Source organism: Bos indicus x Bos taurus, chromosome 21 (genome assembly GCF_003369695.1).
Source record: "Bos indicus x Bos taurus breed Angus x Brahman F1 hybrid chromosome 21, Bos_hybrid_MaternalHap_v2.0, whole genome shotgun sequence".
NCBI classification, from domain to species: domain Eukaryota; kingdom Metazoa; phylum Chordata; class Mammalia; order Artiodactyla; family Bovidae; genus Bos; species Bos indicus x Bos taurus.
In genome coordinates this window covers 46579403-46596453 of record NC_040096.1, presented here as the reverse complement: position 1 = coordinate 46596453, position 17051 = coordinate 46579403, and the positions used below count along the sequence as shown (strand labels likewise).

Sequence of the window (17051 nt, the reverse complement as noted above, 5' to 3'; positions counted from 1 at the left end):
TTTTATAATTTCATCATTGCAAAGAACTTTCCTAAAATTCTTCTGTCCTACATTATTACCATTTATCTCATAAATATATTATTAGATTCATCAATGGGAAAGTTTCGCTTTCATGTTAAAATAATGACAAACTGTAGACTATTTAGAAGGGTAAACAATTATGGCTGGTATGAGCCCTAAATTCTTTGGAATTGGTCAGGAATTAGCATGCTCACATAAACATTAGTTGGACTGTGCTAAATCTTGGATTCTGTCTTTAAATTTGCTGCAAAACGAAAACCTTTCACTTTGTGTCCTAATGTTTCCATTTCTGGTCAGGTATAGGGCAAAATTAGGAAGTAGAGAGATTTAGAAATGCCTTTTCCACCCCCCTCCCCTGCCCACAACTAAGTCCTATTTAGTTCAATGTTCTGAGGAGCTGAGATGGGATTAAGACCCTACTACAGTGTCTTCTCCTGGAAGAGGACATGGCAACCCACTCCAGTATTCTTTCCTGGAGAATCCCATGGACAGAGGAGCCTGGCAGGCTATAGCCCATAGCGTTGCAGAGTCAGACAGGACTGAAGCGACATAGCACAGTGTCTTCTAATGAGAGCTCTTTCCATTCTGCATTTATCAGTTGTTAATTATTCATACTGCATGATTGAGGATTTTGGAGTCAGAGATTCACCTGCAATATTTGGAATACCAGTGGAGGTCTACATGAACACAGAATTTATACAGCAGCTGGTACTAGTCAAAGCTAATGATGGAATTTCAGTTTAATAAAAAGACCCCCAACCGAGCACACCATCTTGAAAAAAGTATACTTATCAAACAGCTTTCAATCAGTTCAAGAGAGACACCTTAATTGGGACGAGGAAGATTTGAGAGTAGTTTGTCATTGTGCCAAGTCCGGATCAATAACTTCATGTCTGTGCTTTGGAAGACGTAGCTTTTGCTTTGTTAAGTAACCATATCTACATCCACTTTACTTGGATAAGGAGATCTTTGTTTCATTTCACAGTATTAAATGATACCTTCTTTTAATTCTCTCTGTATCTTCATAATGAACATGAGTAAAATTTAGACTTGTGATTTTAAGGGTCAATGTTTTTATTTGAAAACAAATTTTATATTTTTGTAAAAGGAAAGCAGTGCCTTGAGATGTGAAAATTTTTCATTTTTGAAAATTTCATTGAAATAAATTATATGAGTAAAATTAAATTATGGTGGTTTACCTAACAAGGAGAAACCAGCACAAGATTGTAAACCAATTATCCTCCGATTAAAAATAAATTTTAAAAAAGGAGGTATTTGTTCCAACTAGTGGCTTTCAAGCTATTTGTAATGACCAGTCTTAATGGTACCTTAAGGGACACCGGGGATCAGCAGGGCAAGTAGAGAGGGCAGAGAGGGGGGTGGAACAGGAGCCCAAGGTGGAGGTGGAAGCAGTTTGAGGGGCAGGGCTCAGGAGTTCCCTTTCTCGAAGCAACCAGGACAGAGCGTTTCTTTCTTTTTTCCTTCCTTCCTCTCTTCTTCCCTCCTTCTGTCTTTCCTTTTCTCTCCCTTCCCTTAACACATAGAAATATTGAGTTTATGCAAACAATTTCTTTTCATAAAATAGGGTTCCACTTCTAAAATATAGCTTGCAAATCACTGAACTAGATAATTCTAAGTCTTCTTCCCTCTATGAATTCTTTCCTTCTAGGAATGCTTTGATTACTATTAGGATTTTAAGATCCAGAAACAAAATAGCAAGAGAAGGTGGAACATTTTTTTGGACATACAAGTATCTATCTTGCACTAATTGTAGTTCTGCTAAGATACAACAAAAGTTGGCAGAAATGCTATCTTTCTGACCCCCTACAGAGATATGGGACTACTATGAATAGGTCTAGGTTTTTTTGTTTGTTTTGTTTTTTGTTTTGCAAAGCAACTGTGCACAAAAGAACCAAGCTCACTTAGGCACTTAATCTACTAGATGATGTTTGGGGAGAATGATGGAATTATGGTCCAATTTAAAAAATCAGTTTCATGCATTTAGAGGATCATAAACTACAAAAGTCAAGGGGATACTTTAAGATCACTTTTCTCATATACTCACTCACCAATTAAATCTGAGTTTTTAACCAAATGTGTCAGCTACTATGCTGGGTGTTGGGGTACTAATATAATGTCCCTATCTATGTAGAGATTATATCTTAGTGGAGAAGACCATTGATTAAATAAATAAACCTGTAAGAATATAACTACAAGTTATTATAATCTATTAAGTAAAAGAATAGGCTTCTCTGAGGTCATATGTTAGTGAACACATGAGACACTAGGCTGGAGGGAGAGAAAGTGACTGGCCTCAAGTCACTGAGGAGCGGGCATTAGTCTGTCACATATTCTCTGTCTTACCAGTTTGGTTGTAGAAGCCTAGGCAAATAATCAGGGCCAAGTGATGGAAACCAGAAATCTATGAGTTTCTTTACTGGCATCTTCACTCCTTTGAAATGTTGGGCAACCTTGAGAGACATCAGATACCTGCATTAAGAATGAGAGCTTCCAGTTTTTGAAAATTGCTTTTAAACAATTTTTTAAAATAATTGTTTTAGGGCATCTCTGCTTGCAATATGGTTGACTAGAGGCTGAAAATGGTTTGCAGGAGTAACAAAGTCCACAATTAAAGAAAAACAGTTGTATTAAAATTTCTAGGCCACAACCAGGTTCCCAGCTTCACTGAGTCTGCTGCTGCTGCTAAGTCGCTCCAGTCGTGTCCAACTGTGTGTGACCCCATAGACAGCAGCCCACCAAGCTCCCCCGTCCCTGGGATTCTCCAGGCAAGAACACTGGAGTGGGTTGCCATTTCCTTCTCCAATGCATGAAAGTGAAAAGTGACAGCGAAGTCGCTCAGTCGTGTCCAACTCCTATCAACCCCATGGACTGCAGCCCACCAGGCTCCTCCGTCCATGGGATTTTCCAGGCAAGAGTGCTGGAGTGGGGTGCCATTGCCTTCTCCATCGCTGAGTCTACTTTGCTGCAAAACAAGTGGTTTCGTTTCTATGGAAGATCCAGTCCAGATGTCTATCAATTTCTGCTACAAATTTTTGCCTTGGCTTATCAGTTAGAAGAAAATGCAAGTGAAACCATCATTATTAAAATTATGAACAGACTTCCCTGGTGGTCCAGTGGTTAAGAATCTGCCTTGCAACACAGGGCGGACGGGTGAGGGTTTGATCCCTGGTTGGGGAACTAAGATCCCACATGCCACAGAGCAACTAAGCCCATGTGCCACAACTACTAAACCTGCACACCACAACTCGGGAGATCCTGCTTGATACAACTGAGACCTGACACAGCCAAAAAGAAAAAAAAAAAGAGCCCTTAAATAAAAATGAGCCGTTAATAAACAATGATTAGCTAACAGCAACTGTAATGAGCTTTGGAGACTGAGCTAGGTGAGAACTTTTCTGATTGACTTCCCTCAATCTAAAAGCCTAAATCATAGTCAGTGCCATTAGTTTGGAATGTTTCATTTGTTCTTATACCATCAAATTTGTATTTTTATTATAATTAGAAATTATATGTACATATACATTTGATCCCTGGGTTGGGAAGATCCCCTGGAGCAGCCCATTCCAGTATTCTTGCCTGGAGAATCCCATGGACAAAAGTGAAGTGTTAGTTGCTTAGTTGTGTCTGACTCTTTGCAACCCAGGCAAGAATACTGGAGTGGGTTGCCATGCCTTTTTCCAGGGGATCTTCCCAACCCAGGAGTTAAACCCAGGTTCTCCCACTTTGCAGGCAGAATCTTTACCATTTGAGCTAGCGGGGAAGCTCTCCATGGGCAAAGGAGCCTGGCAAAAGAGTTGGACATGACTGAAGTGATTTAGCATGTATGCATACATTATATGTAAATTTCATATTAATGAATGAATGGGATTACAGCACAAATGTTGGGATTTTGTGCAGACTATTTTTTCTTTTTCCTTTTCATACCTCCTTCCTTCTCATCTCTTTTCCTGCTACCCTTACCTGTGACACAACCCTTGCTATCAAACTAGCTTACATCTTTGCATATTTTTAATCTACAATCATGTAATCCTGTGTAAGTATATATAGGGACACAGTAATATGAATATATATATACATCCCCATGAATGGGCTTCTGGGGGCCTTTTTTTTCCTTTTTGAAAAATAGAATCATATTATATACTCCTCTCACTGGGCAATGCTTCCAGAAGATGTCCCCAAGTCAACCGATATACTTCTATTTCTTCTACTACTTTTATAGTATAGATGGGCACTTATAGTGAATGAACATTTGATGATTTCTTGAGTAGTAGGGTAGAATGAGCTCTGGGTATAAAGAAGATAAAACACTACAATGAAAGGAAAGTGAGGTACAGGCACCTAACCATTTTCTATCTTTTTGATAGAACTGATTAGTGGAGGAAGAGACATTTCTCTTCCATTAAAAACAATTTTTTTTCAGTATCTCAATAGCAATTTTCATCGTCAAATCAGTTTCAGACCACATATGATACTTAATTCTATCAGTCCCCTCAGAGGGTGAGAATTTCGGAAATACCATTATTCAGAAAATGAACTCAGGAAAACATTTGTAAAATCTCCTGTCATCTCAGAAGAATCTTAATACAACAAGCTACTGAACTGTCATTAAAACCGATGAACTGAACCTCCCATCTTGTTCATTTTGGAAGGGGGAATCTAACACAGAAATTGTGTTGGATAGAGAGGTCTAGGGAGAAGGAAATGGCAACCCACTCCAGTATTCTTGCCTAGAGAATCCTGTGGACAGAGGAGCCTGGTGGGCTGCTGTCCATAGGGTCGCACAGAGTCAGACACAACTGAAGCAACTTAGTATTCCTGCATGCATTGGAGAAGGAAATGGCAACCCACTCCAGTGTTCTTGCCTGGAGAATCCCAGGGACGGGGGAGCCTGGTGGGCTGCCATCTATGGGGTCTCACAGAGTCGGACACGACTGGAGCAGCAGCAGCAGCAGCAGCAGCAGCAGCAGCAGAGAGGTCTAGAATCTAGACTGTTCAGTATTTAATTCCTCGGTAGTTGCTCAAGCATTATCATATCCCTTAAAATTCCTCACATGTTAATCACATTCATCAAATGTGTTGGTTTCACTTTCACTAAAGGAGAAGACATCTTCATACCAGTACTACCTTAGAATCTGCTGACTGACCCAGCTTTCAAAGGCAGAATCTCCTAGTAAAAATATCTCTCTTTATATGTACAACCAATAAAACAAAACCAGTGTGTACAATTTAATGTAACCCTACTGAAGACTTCCACAATACTATCACTATTTTATTAATGTCTTAATTTAATTCAAAGCATTAGAAACAAAAGTGAATATCAGATATTGCTCCAAAGTAGTGACTGTGTCTTCTGAATTATCTGGGACTCAGAGTGGGTTTGAGAGGGGGAGCATCCTTGGATTTTTAATGGACACCTCTTTTCTGTTTGCTCATTTTTTTTAAAGGTCATGAAGAGTTGATTGAGAAAGAAGGGAACACGGAATATCTGGTTTTAGATCATCCCAAACTTGTCTCATCAATAAAATGTCACTTCAGGTCTGCTTATTTGTTGGACAGGATAGAGGTGGAACTTTAAAAAGGCCTGGAATGACCTGTGGATCCACTGGAATGACCTGTGGATTGAAGAGAAACCTTCCCAAATCAGAGATGAGGACTTTTTCACCAGCAGTTTTCAAACACAGACTTGAAGAATAATAAATTAACCTTTCAACACTTTGAAACCTTAGAAAATTGCATGATCACTGATAAATCATTAAAATCACTTTTTTCTTCTTTGAACATAATAAAGACCATTTTTCTTAGACTTGTTATATACCTTCAAATGGAATAAATACAATGAATAAACAAGCTACTTTATATTTTCAATCTAGTTATAGGGAAGGAATGTTTTTGGATCCTGGATGTTAGCAGTTTCCTTTAAAAAAAATAATACCCAGGAAACCCTCTATAAATGAAAGAAATGTGTATAGTATGCAAATTCAAAGTGTGCTGTCCTCATTTACCCAGTGGAATTCAAAATAAGCCCCAACTTGTGAACATATTAAAACAGATTGAAATGGATATTAGTGGGATTTGTAAGGAGAAGCACTCCAGTCCATCAAACACGCTATGCACAAGAACTTTGATAATGTTGTTTTACTGATAATTACCTGCCGGCTGTCACCTCAACGTGGGATTTCATGCAGGTTCCTATATTTAAACATTACATTCGGAGCCAAGCCTGCAAAGACACTTATACCAATCTGGCCATGTCCATTTTATTTCACAATTATCTGTGAATTTCTTTGTGAAAAGCAATGCATTTAACTCCCTTTTAATTGTGTTTGATCTGTGTGGGCAAGAGACCCATCTATACCGTGTTCCCATTTCCCTGGCCAGAGCAGGTTCTGCCTTCTCTCCCTTGCAGGCACCAGCAGATACCAGAATTACTGGAAAGCAGCACTTCCCAACGACGAGCATGAATATTCATCTGACCTGAAGAAATAGTCACCAGGGCAAAGCAAATACCTTGTATTAACTAAAGGTGTTTTAAACAGGAAGGACCATCTTCTGCGGTCCTCCTGGGCGGCTAGTGCCGGTGGGCCTTCCAGCTCTGTGGAGAACTTCCTTTTCTCTCTACCCCACCCCCACTTTTTTTTTTCCCCATACTGAACTCCTAATTAAATTTAACAGTTTCAAGAGTTTAAACTGTATACCTTTTTAATTGTGTCCTACTTTGTATTGGCTGATGCACAAGTCTGAAAATGGATATTACAGCTTTTTATGATATAATATCACCCTAATTGGTGCTTCATAGGCCGTGGCTGAATTCTTTTCAATTAAGCGCTAACATACAGTAACTGTTTCTCTCTGCAAATGCTGGAAAGCCATTCACAAGAGAGGACTGGTACTGCACAATTCCAAAGTACCTTAATGTGTCAAAAATGTTTTGTGAAGAAAGCTACACTGTAAATGCAATCACCTACATTGGTGTTCCCATTGTTCACTGGGAGTGAAAGTATTGCTAATTGTCCTGCGTTTTAGCTGGGTTTTTAAAGCATTATGTAGTAAGTACACCGGAGGGTCAATTTGTGAAGTGAAATACTTAGCATGCAAAGCGTAATACAAGATGCTGTGTAATACTTGACCTCTTAGCATAATAAATGTAGCAGTGAAACGCTGTGCATTCAGCATTCACTGAATAGAGCCTTCGCAGTGGAACAAAACCAGAAAATGTTCTCTTCATTCCTTTTTTTTTTTTCACTAAGCGAAAATTATTCTTTATAATGGCCATTGCAGCAATTAGCTGGCATTTGGTAGAATAAATGTGCAGAAATAGCAATTTCTTATTTTAAATGAGATTTTGTATGGAGCCTGCAAATTACTTGAGGTATATGAATAATTGTGCCTTAGCTTTATGCTACAGAATAGGGTGTGGGTGGGTATAAAGATTTCCTATTTGCAGTTAAATGTTTAGACATTTTATTATTTTAATTTCACTCACAGTCTGCCTGGACTGACCCTGCTTTCCCATTGATCATTTCATGTGCGCTTGGAAGCAAGTGTGCAGATGGCGGGAGACTCCCAATTAGTGCACCATGTTTTTTATGAATGTGACATGTAAGTGCAATCAGGTCCCCTCTGGAGGCAATGGTGGTGTTGATACTTTGAGTTTCTAAATCAATACAATTTAATAATCTGCATGGAATGAATGTTTATCAATATTCTCTGTGGTCAAATGGAATCGGAAACTTCATTAAATTTTTATCCAAAGTTTTTCACCTTATTGAAATGCATTCTTCCAGGCATTCATGATTCATCTAATTAGCCTTAAATAGGGTATTTTTTTTCTTCTCTCAAAGTGATTCAGTTAATTATGTCCATATATTCATAATTACAAGGTGGATGAGTTTGGTAAAACTGAAATTATGAAATCTGCAGAGAGATTCTAAGAGGTTTAGGATGTAGAATATAAAAAAGGAATGAGTAAAAGTCAGAGCAGTGAAATATTTTGTTTTAATCCCCCTTAGCCCACCCCACTCCAACTGCTTTCTTGTGGGGTTTTATGTATTTATTTTTTTCACTTATCATTTGTAATCCAACAACTTGCAAAAATTGATTTGAAGTAAGCTCATCGTGAATAAACATAATAATAAAGCAAACACTACAAGAATACTTGAACAATGTGTCAAGTTATTCTAGAAATTTTTAAGATAATATATAATCATTTAAAGGCTAGCTGTTCAAACAAAGAAGAGTTTCTTTCACCCACTGACCACTTTCCTGAGTTCTCTGACCAGATTTAACTACTTTAGCAGGTCTCTTATATGTTCTCTTTCACACTTCTAAGTCCTTTCTTCTTATTTCCATCCTTCACTCATTTTATTTGCATATTCTAAGTATTCTATATAATATCTTAAGTTTCAAGAATTTTATTATTTTCCTAGGCACCTTTTCTAGCTCAATAACTTTTTTTGGTCTTTAAAATTATGTTTTGGGATTATTTTTTAGCTAAAGGAAAGAACAGTCTCTCCTAATTTTTATTTTACCTAAGACGTAACCACACACGACTTTTTACTCAGACCATCGAGTGATGCCAAAAATTCCTCTGCCAAATGCTATTATGAAGGCAACTCATTAGCAAATGACCTAGCTCATCTGTGAAATCCAACCTGTGATACTGCAAAATTGGAAATAGCCCCAATTAGTTATTGTTAATCTAATCTGGGTAAATGATGTTCTCACAGAGCAGCAGATACCAGGCCTCTATCACTTTACAAACAAGGCTTGTTTGCTACACTCTCTCACAACAAGCCCCAGGGAGGGTACTGGGTCATTGTATTATTGCCTTTGCCCAAAGGTCATGCTTAAGAACTTTAACAAACTGCATAGCCACTGGCCAGAAAAAATTGCGCCTGATTTCTGTTCTATTTTCACTTTTTTTTTAAACTAATGGAACAAATAACAAGTCACAATTAGAGTTTTACCATTCAAGATGATTTATAGTTGACCCAGGTAATTGACTGCAAGAATTAATCTATTTTAAAATTGTATATATAAAATGAAAGACTGTGAGTTATAACATTTTTCTTTCTAATTATTCCTTCCTGAAATGTTTCTACCGGACTTCCTAAAGAACAATGTAGTGGAGTGGACTAAGGGTAAAGTTTCATTCCTATCTTTGTGGGGTATATGCAAGGGTTATAAAAATAACAGTGTAATATATTGGTATGTTAGAACACAGAAATGTCAACTGCATTTTCATACTGTGTGCGTGATCAATCGCTAAATTGTGTCTGACTCTTCCCAACCCTGTGGACTGCAGCCTGCCAGGCTCCCGTGTCCATGGGATTTTCCAGGCAAAGATACTGGAGTGGGTTGTCATGTCTTCCTCCAGGGGATTTTCCTGACCCAGGGATCAAATTCGCATCTCCTGCGACTCCCGCCTCAGCAGGCAGATCCTTTAGCTCTGCTCCAACTGGGAATTCCAAATGTTCTAGTCATGGTGATCACCTGGGTAATTCTTCCCCCTCCCCCCACAAAACACTTGTTTCAATTTGGTCCACGGCTTCGGAGAGGGCTCCAGGGTGGTTAAAAAGACTGCCTCGTGGCTGCAGAGAAAGGCTTCAAGCAGAAGCCCTGACATCAGAGGGTCTCCGAAGGAAGCTGGGCTTGGAGGCTCCCAGTCCTGCCTAAGGGTGAGACTTTCAAAGAGATACTTGCCCAGCCCAGCCTGGGGACCAGTCAGCCCGTAGAGGTTAGTCACGTGGTCTCCCATCTTCTTGATGAGTTTCACCTGCTCTTCCACGAAGCAGCTTTCCAGAAAGTCGGAGGTGGAGGTCTGGTGGGCTGAACCCAGGCTACACAGATCTGAAAGGGCCTGGTTGAGGTCCTTCTCCCTGAGCATGGCAGCTTCCATAGTGTCCTGGGTTTTAACCCCACTCATTTTGACATGGCTTTTGCACATCCTGGAAGACTGCGTGGCAGCAGTACTGGTTTTGCATTTTCAAGAGACACTTGGCACCCTGGTGCTTCTCCAGTTCCGTCCAGTTCACGGAAAAGGTGGTCCCACGCCATCCAGAACCATATCCTCCCGGTGGAAACAGAAGCCTGGAGAGAGGTAGGTATGGGAGACCTGTAGGTGTATATTGACCGTGGCCTCCACCTCGGTGGAATAATTCTGACGACCTGGAAGCTCATGGTGATGGGTAATAAGGAACTACGCTCAGAAAACTGGCTGGTCCCAGTGGCCAAGGATGGTTGATTGGCTGATTCCGAAGGTTACAACTGTTGAAAAGGATGGAGGGTGGCCTGAGGCTGGAGTAAGGGGCGTCCCTGGCGTCTGTTCTGTTCAAATATTGTTGAAACAAGGGACAGAGCTGCAGGACCAAGGAGTGCACTACTGGATAATTCTTTTCATTATCTCATGCCATGATCAACTAACAAAATCTTCACCACATCCTGAGAGGTACACAGGGGGGGCTTTATAGTTAATTAAAAAAAGAAAGAAAAAAAGGATGGCACAAGTTGTGAAAATCTGTTGTATGTTAAACTGTTAGTCTCTGCATCATTGGAGGTTTTACATCATTGCCGTAAAAATCGAATGACAATATTTTCACCTGGAATATTTACCAAAGGATGTGTGTATGCTTAGTCATTCAGTTATATCTGACTCTTTGCGACCCCGTGGACTATTGTCTGCCTGGCTCCTCTGTCCATGGGATTCTCCAGGCAAGAATGCTGGAGTGGGCAGCCACTCCTTTCTCCAGGGATCCAGGGAATCTTCCTGACCCAGGGATTGAGCCCAGGTCTCCCGCATTGCAGGCAGATTCTTTACCATCTGAGCCATCAGGAAGTCCTTACCAAGGGATAACCTCTTTCAAAAACTGAGTAGAATACATATGTAGGGGATGCTTTCTGTTTTAACTGTCTACCTTAATAAAGAAGCTTTCTTGTTTCCCTAGGAAACTCCCAAGTAAATGCCTTGAGTTTCCTTGGGAAACTTCAGTGAAAAGTATCTCATTGTAGTTCACTCAAACTAATAGATGACTCTCTTCTGTATCTGTTCTCCTACCTCCTGACTTCACTGGGCATTCTCTTTGGGGATCTCTTCACTCCCACGTCCGGTTGCCTAATTCCTTTTCCTCGTTCAAGTCCTAGGTTAAATGCTGTCTCCTCCATGAAGCTTTCTCTTGTCCTACTAAGAAGGAATCTGTTCCTCTTCTGAACTGTGAGAGCAAGTTGTTTTTCAGCCTCTCTGTTGTCTTTATATATTTCGTCACCCTGTAGACATCTTGGGAGGATCCAGTCTAAACCAGTTTCGTGCCTTACACATTGTGAGTATACAGTAAATACCTCTTGAGTGAATAAATTTTACCTGCAAGATTCTTGTTATTGATCTATCATTGGTGGTGATTTAATTGCTAAGTTGTGTCTGACTCTTGAGCAACCCCATGGACTGTAACCTGCCAGGTTCCTGTGTTCATGGGATTTCCCAGGCATGAGTACTGGAGTGGGTTGTCATTTCCTTCTCCAGGGGATCTTCCCGACCCAGGGGGAGAACCCAGGTCTCCTGCATTGCAGGCAGCCCTCTGCATTGCAGGCGGATTCTTTATCAACTGAGCCACCAGGAAAACCCGTTATGATGGCAAAGAGCTGTAAACAAAGAGCCCCCAAACTTTCAGGTACACACACAGAAAGTCCCTTGTGCTCTGTTGTGTCTCATTCCTTGAGAAATAACCAGATTCCTACAAGTGCCCCTCTTTCTAGGGCAAGAAGGTTGTGTGTAATATAGGTGACACCATGGGATTTCTCACTTAGTACCCTTGTTTGGTTAAAGATAGATTAAACTCTATAATGTCTATTTGCCATTCAGCTTATCAGGCAGGACTAGTCAGTTTATTTTAAAAATTATGAAAGCTAACTGAAAATGTTTGAGGGTTGTGTGCCAATGTTATAAACATTGGACTTTATAAACATCATCTCATTTGATCATCACAACATGACATGAGGGAGAAGCTATGTCACTGGGAGGGAACTAAGCTGAGCAGCTGGATGGCTTTCCCAAGTTATATACTATAATTCTGGGAAAGAGCAGGAGGAGGACCAAGGTCTGTTTCAATCCATAATCTGAGCTCTTAATACTTCTTCCTTTTCTCTAGCTTCACAGTTTCCTTTGACTCCTCTCCTAAGTGAACTTCCCATGGAACACTTGAACTCAGTGGGTGTTTGTACACCTTTATGGGAACTGCTTACCCAGAGCAAACCAAACTCTAGGGGCTCTGGGCGATAATGCTATGGATGTCAACCAAAAATAGCTTACCTAGAAATCTCATTTCTACCCAATTTATATACTGTGGGTGGTCTAGGGGGGGCAGTTAGGAAATGAAAGGACACTGAGAGAAGGCACAGACATTTCTCTTGTGGGGAAGGTGCTGTCCCACAGTAGATCATGGAAATAGTTGACGCAGGGACGTGGGCTCAGGTGTGAAAGAAATGTTCCCCTAGCCCACCTAGGAGCTGTGGCTCTCAGCCTGGGATATGCCAAGATCCAGACGCCCTAAGCCCCAGTGTGTGTGCAAAGCAAATCAGTGCTGATACGTGGAGCCCAGAACAGAGCTCCCAGAGAAGCATTCGGCTTGGTGTTAGGAGAGAAAGACCAGCAATGCCCTTTACCCAACCCAAATTTTCCAACATGAAGGCAAGAGAAAAACCAACACTTACTCAAAATAACAGGCAAAAACCCATCTGATAAACCCTGCCACAATATTTTCTTCAAGTTTTACTTATTGAACATTCATACTAGTGGTTCTCAAATTTTACGATGTAAAATTACCCGTGTGTGTGTTTAGTTGCTCAGACGTATCCGACTCTTTGAGACCCTTTGGACTGTAGCCCATCATACTCCTCTGTCTGGGATTTTTTTCAGGCGAGAATACTGGAGCGGGGTACCATTTCCTTCTTCATGGTATCTTCCTGAGCCAGGGATTGAACCCACATCTTCTGTGTCTCCTGCATCACAGGCAGATTCTTTACCCGCTGAGCCAACACCTGGAGGGGGTGTGGTTATTAAAATGAATAGACCCAGATCCTTTTCCTGTAAAATATTGATTCTATGAGTTTGGGGTGAGTTCCTGGGCTCTGCATTTCAGACCACCCCCAGAAGAGAATCTCATGTCCCTCATCAGAGAAGTAAATTCTGAGAAAATAAGCCTGAAAATCAGGCAAGTGCTACAAGAGTTGATGTTCTGTGGGGTTATTTAGGATGAAGCTAATTAATAACAGTCTCTAGGAATGCTTGTCTTTGGAGAATTGGTGATGGCTGACAATGCCTTCAGCTACTGCCAGTAAGTTTCTCGCTCTTCAACAAGAAAAACTTGTTTTAGGGAAACTCTGAGACAGAACCAAGGGTGGGGTGAGGGACACAGAAGCCCTCCCTGTGTGGGTGAGAGGGCACATACCTGTGCCCTGGCTGACCTTAGCTGGGCAGGCCTCCCAGACACACACTGCAGGAGGCAGGTCGAAGGACCCGTTAGCTTCGAGGAGGATCATTCTCCGAGGGCTCATCGAATCTGAAGTCTCAAACAGTAGATCATTCCTTCAACAGTCACAGGGGCCTCTTCCGGATCCATGCTGTAGCTGTGGGCCTTGCACACACTTTTCTCTCTTCCTGGAAGGCGACTTTCCCTCAGCTTTGCCTGGTTAATTTTCAGCTTCTGGACCTGGCCTCCCTAATGAGGCAGTTCCCCCACAATATGCCTTCCTGATATCATTAACCTAATAGGATTCCTTGATTCATGCCTGTCTCAGTTGTAAGCTCCATGAGGGCAGGGGCCAGGCTGTTTTATTGTTATTTTTTTCATTATTTTTAGCTCTGAGTCACTTATAAAAATAATTTGCTGAACTCCAGTTTTTGGAGTTATTGCTTCATTTAGCAATGTACTAGTTCAACAGAGTAAGTTATTTTTCTGTTATAAAATATACAGCCAGTTGTATTGGAGAGAATATTTTAAAAGTTTTTGATTTCTGTAAAGGTTTAGTTGATTGGTTTTAATTTTTTAGGGAATTTTAAGGAATTTCAAGCATTTTAAGGAATATTGGATTGTTAAAAGCTCAGGATTATAGAATGGTTTAGCCTTTTAGAGTATATATCAAATATTTAAGAAAGAGTGATTAATAACCAGTAACCAAAACTTAGAGATTAGTACCCCAAATCTGACATTCATTCCTTTAAGTATGAAATTGCTGAAGAGGAATTCAGAGTAACTGAGTTCACATGAAATGCAGGGATCTTAGACACTAATTGCTAGTCATATAAAATTAAGGTAATATGCCATTTGAAGGATTGGTGAAAGAGTGTAAAAATGTTTAAAGAGGAATCCTAAATGATATTCAGAAAAATGGGGAAACTAAGTCAAGAGAAACAATCTCATCCTATGTGTAATGCTGAAATTTAAAAATTTAATCGCTAGAAACAAAAGTCTACCTTGCCACCAAGCAATTGTAAGTGATAGTAAGAGTGAAAGTCACTCAGTCTTTGAGACCCTTTGGACTATACAGTCCATGGAATTCTCTAGGCCAGAACACTGGAGTGAGTAGCCTTTCCCTTCTCCAGGGGATCTTCTCCTAGGGATCAAACCCAGGTCTCTCGAATTGCAGGCAAATTCTTTACCAGCTGAGCCACAAGGGAAGCCCAAGAACACTGGAGTGGGTAGCCTATCCCTTCTCCAGAGGATCTTCCCAACCAGCCGGGGTCTCCTGCATGGCAGGTGGATTCTTTACTAACTGAGCTATCAGCGAAGCTCCGGCAATTATAAAAAGATTGTTAATTGTGGTTATATTTGAAAAAAATTAGACAATTATGGAAATTAGAAGTATGCAGGTCAAGAAGCAACAGTTTGAACTGGACATGGAACAGCAGACTGGTTCCAAATCAAGAAAGGAGTATGTCAAGGTTGTATATTGTCACCCTGCTTATTTAACTTATATGCAGAGTACATCATGAGAAATGCTGGACTGGATGAAGCACAAGCTGGAATCAAGATTGCCGGGAGAAATATCAATAACCTCAGACATGCAGATGACACTACCCTTATGGCAGAAAGCAAAGAAGAACTAAAGAGCCTCTTGATGAAAATTAAACAGGAGTGTGAAAAAGTTGGCTTAAAACTCAACATTCAGAAAACTGAGATCATGGCATCTGGTCCCATCACTTCATGGCAAATAGATGGGGAAACAGTGAAAACAGTGGCAGACTTGATTTTTTGGGCCCCAAAATCTCTGCAGATGGTGACTGCAGTCATGAAATTAAAAGATGCTTGCTCCTTGGAAGAAAAGCTATGACCAACCTAGACAGCTTATTAAAAAGCAGAGACATTACTTTGCCAGCAAAGGTCTGTCTAGTCAAAGCTTTGGTTTTTCCAGTGGTAATGTATGGATGTGAGAGTTGGACTATAAAGAAAGCTGAGGGCCGAAGAATTGATGCTTTTGAACTGTGCTGTTAGAGAAGACTCTTGAGGGTTCCTTGGACAGCAAGGAGATCCATCCTAAAGGAAATCAATCCTGAATATTCACTGGAAGGACTGATGCTGAAGCTGAAACACCAACACTTTGGCTACCTGATGAGAAGTACTGACTCATTTGAAAAGACCCTGATGCTAGGAAAGATTGAAGACAGGAGGAGAAGGGGACAACAGAGGATGAGATAGTTGGATGGCATCACCGACTCGATGGACATGAGTTTGAGTAAACTTTGGGAGTTGGTGATGGACAGGGAGGCCTGGTGTGCTGCAGTCCATGGGGTCACAAAGAGTCGAACACGACTGAGCTACTGAACTGAAGATTCAATTTTTATTTTCTAGCAAGGGAAAACTAAGGTACTTTTACATGGCTGTAATGCATCAAAAACTCTAAAATAAAAGGGCACATGTGTTCAAAGTTGCATAAATCAAGTCAAGAGGCTTATAAGGAATTGGCAAGATTAAATGAATGGCAGAAATTTAAATTCGATTTACATGTTACCATAAAACTGAAGTTTACAAAAAAGGATTTAAACCTTCGTTAAAATTTCTAAAATGCTAAAATGGTAGGTAAAACTAGAAATGAGCTTGGAAATAATGAAGCAACAGCATCATATACTGAAGCCAGTATTCATCTTAGGAAACTGACAAAAATAATCCTAGAAAGCTAAAGAGTTGACAAAAGTGTAGATGAGTTGAAGAAATCTGTATAAGGCCAAATATTTATTTAAAAAATAACTAAAATTTTGGGTAAAATATGACATTTTATGAATATAAAATCTGTCTATGAGAAGATTAAAGTATCCATAGGTTTTGATACGTTATGGTTCTTCAAAATGCTGTTATAAAAAGCCAATAAAAACAGACCAACTATGACTATCCTATAAAAATTGTGTAAGTTGTATAAATAGTTAAAAGAAACTTGTTTTGATCATTACATTTGGTAAATCTGACAAATTAGTGATTCAGTGTTTGATCATTTGATGAATTAATTTTGCAGGATTGATTTTTGGCTAATGAGTCAGTTTCTTTTCTACAGTTTCTTTTATTTACCGTTTCCAAAACCTGTTGCAGTGCTTGATATGCAGAAGGTGCTCAATAAACAGTGGGGTGAATGAAGGAACTAGGGGTGGAGGTGGGGGGTGGGTAATATAAAGGCAAAGACCATCAGGGTTCTTGGTTTCAGGAAGCTTACCTTCTCTACGGAGTGGTGGTTCAACTCTTTTTCAGTTACTCTTTATATGACTATGGGGTGATTTCATCTTTGTGTCGTACTTGTTCTTCATTCATTGGAGCAAGTTTACCCCACTGTTACATTTGATGTTTAAATGGAAATAGAATTTCATTCCACAGAGAGGTGAAGATCTTTTTTTTTTCTTTTTAATGTTTTTTTTTTTTTCTTCTGTCCCCTCAACTCGTCTCCTTGTCCATAATTAGAAGTGAAAGGAAATGAGGTAAAGGTAAACCCACCCCAAACTTAACAGAGTCAACAGATGACTCTAGGCCATGTAG

The 17051-nt window shown here is 40.1% G+C and overlaps 1 long non-coding RNA gene and 1 pseudogene across 2 annotated transcripts in view; one reads left to right on the top strand and one right to left on the bottom strand.

Moving 5' to 3' along the window:
* LOC113879859 overlaps nucleotides 1-6729 on the top strand; it is a 46533-nt gene extending 39804 nt beyond the window's left edge. For both annotated transcript variants that reach the window (XR_003507485.1, XR_003507486.1), the window contains exon 6: nucleotides 5487-6729. This is a non-coding gene — a long non-coding RNA (uncharacterized LOC113879859). The remainder of the gene's footprint in view (nucleotides 1-5486) is intronic.
* Nucleotides 6730-9517: 2788 nt separating this feature from the next.
* Nucleotides 9518-13572, bottom strand: LOC113879600 (annotated as a pseudogene).
* Nucleotides 13573-17051: the final 3479 nt, after the last annotated feature.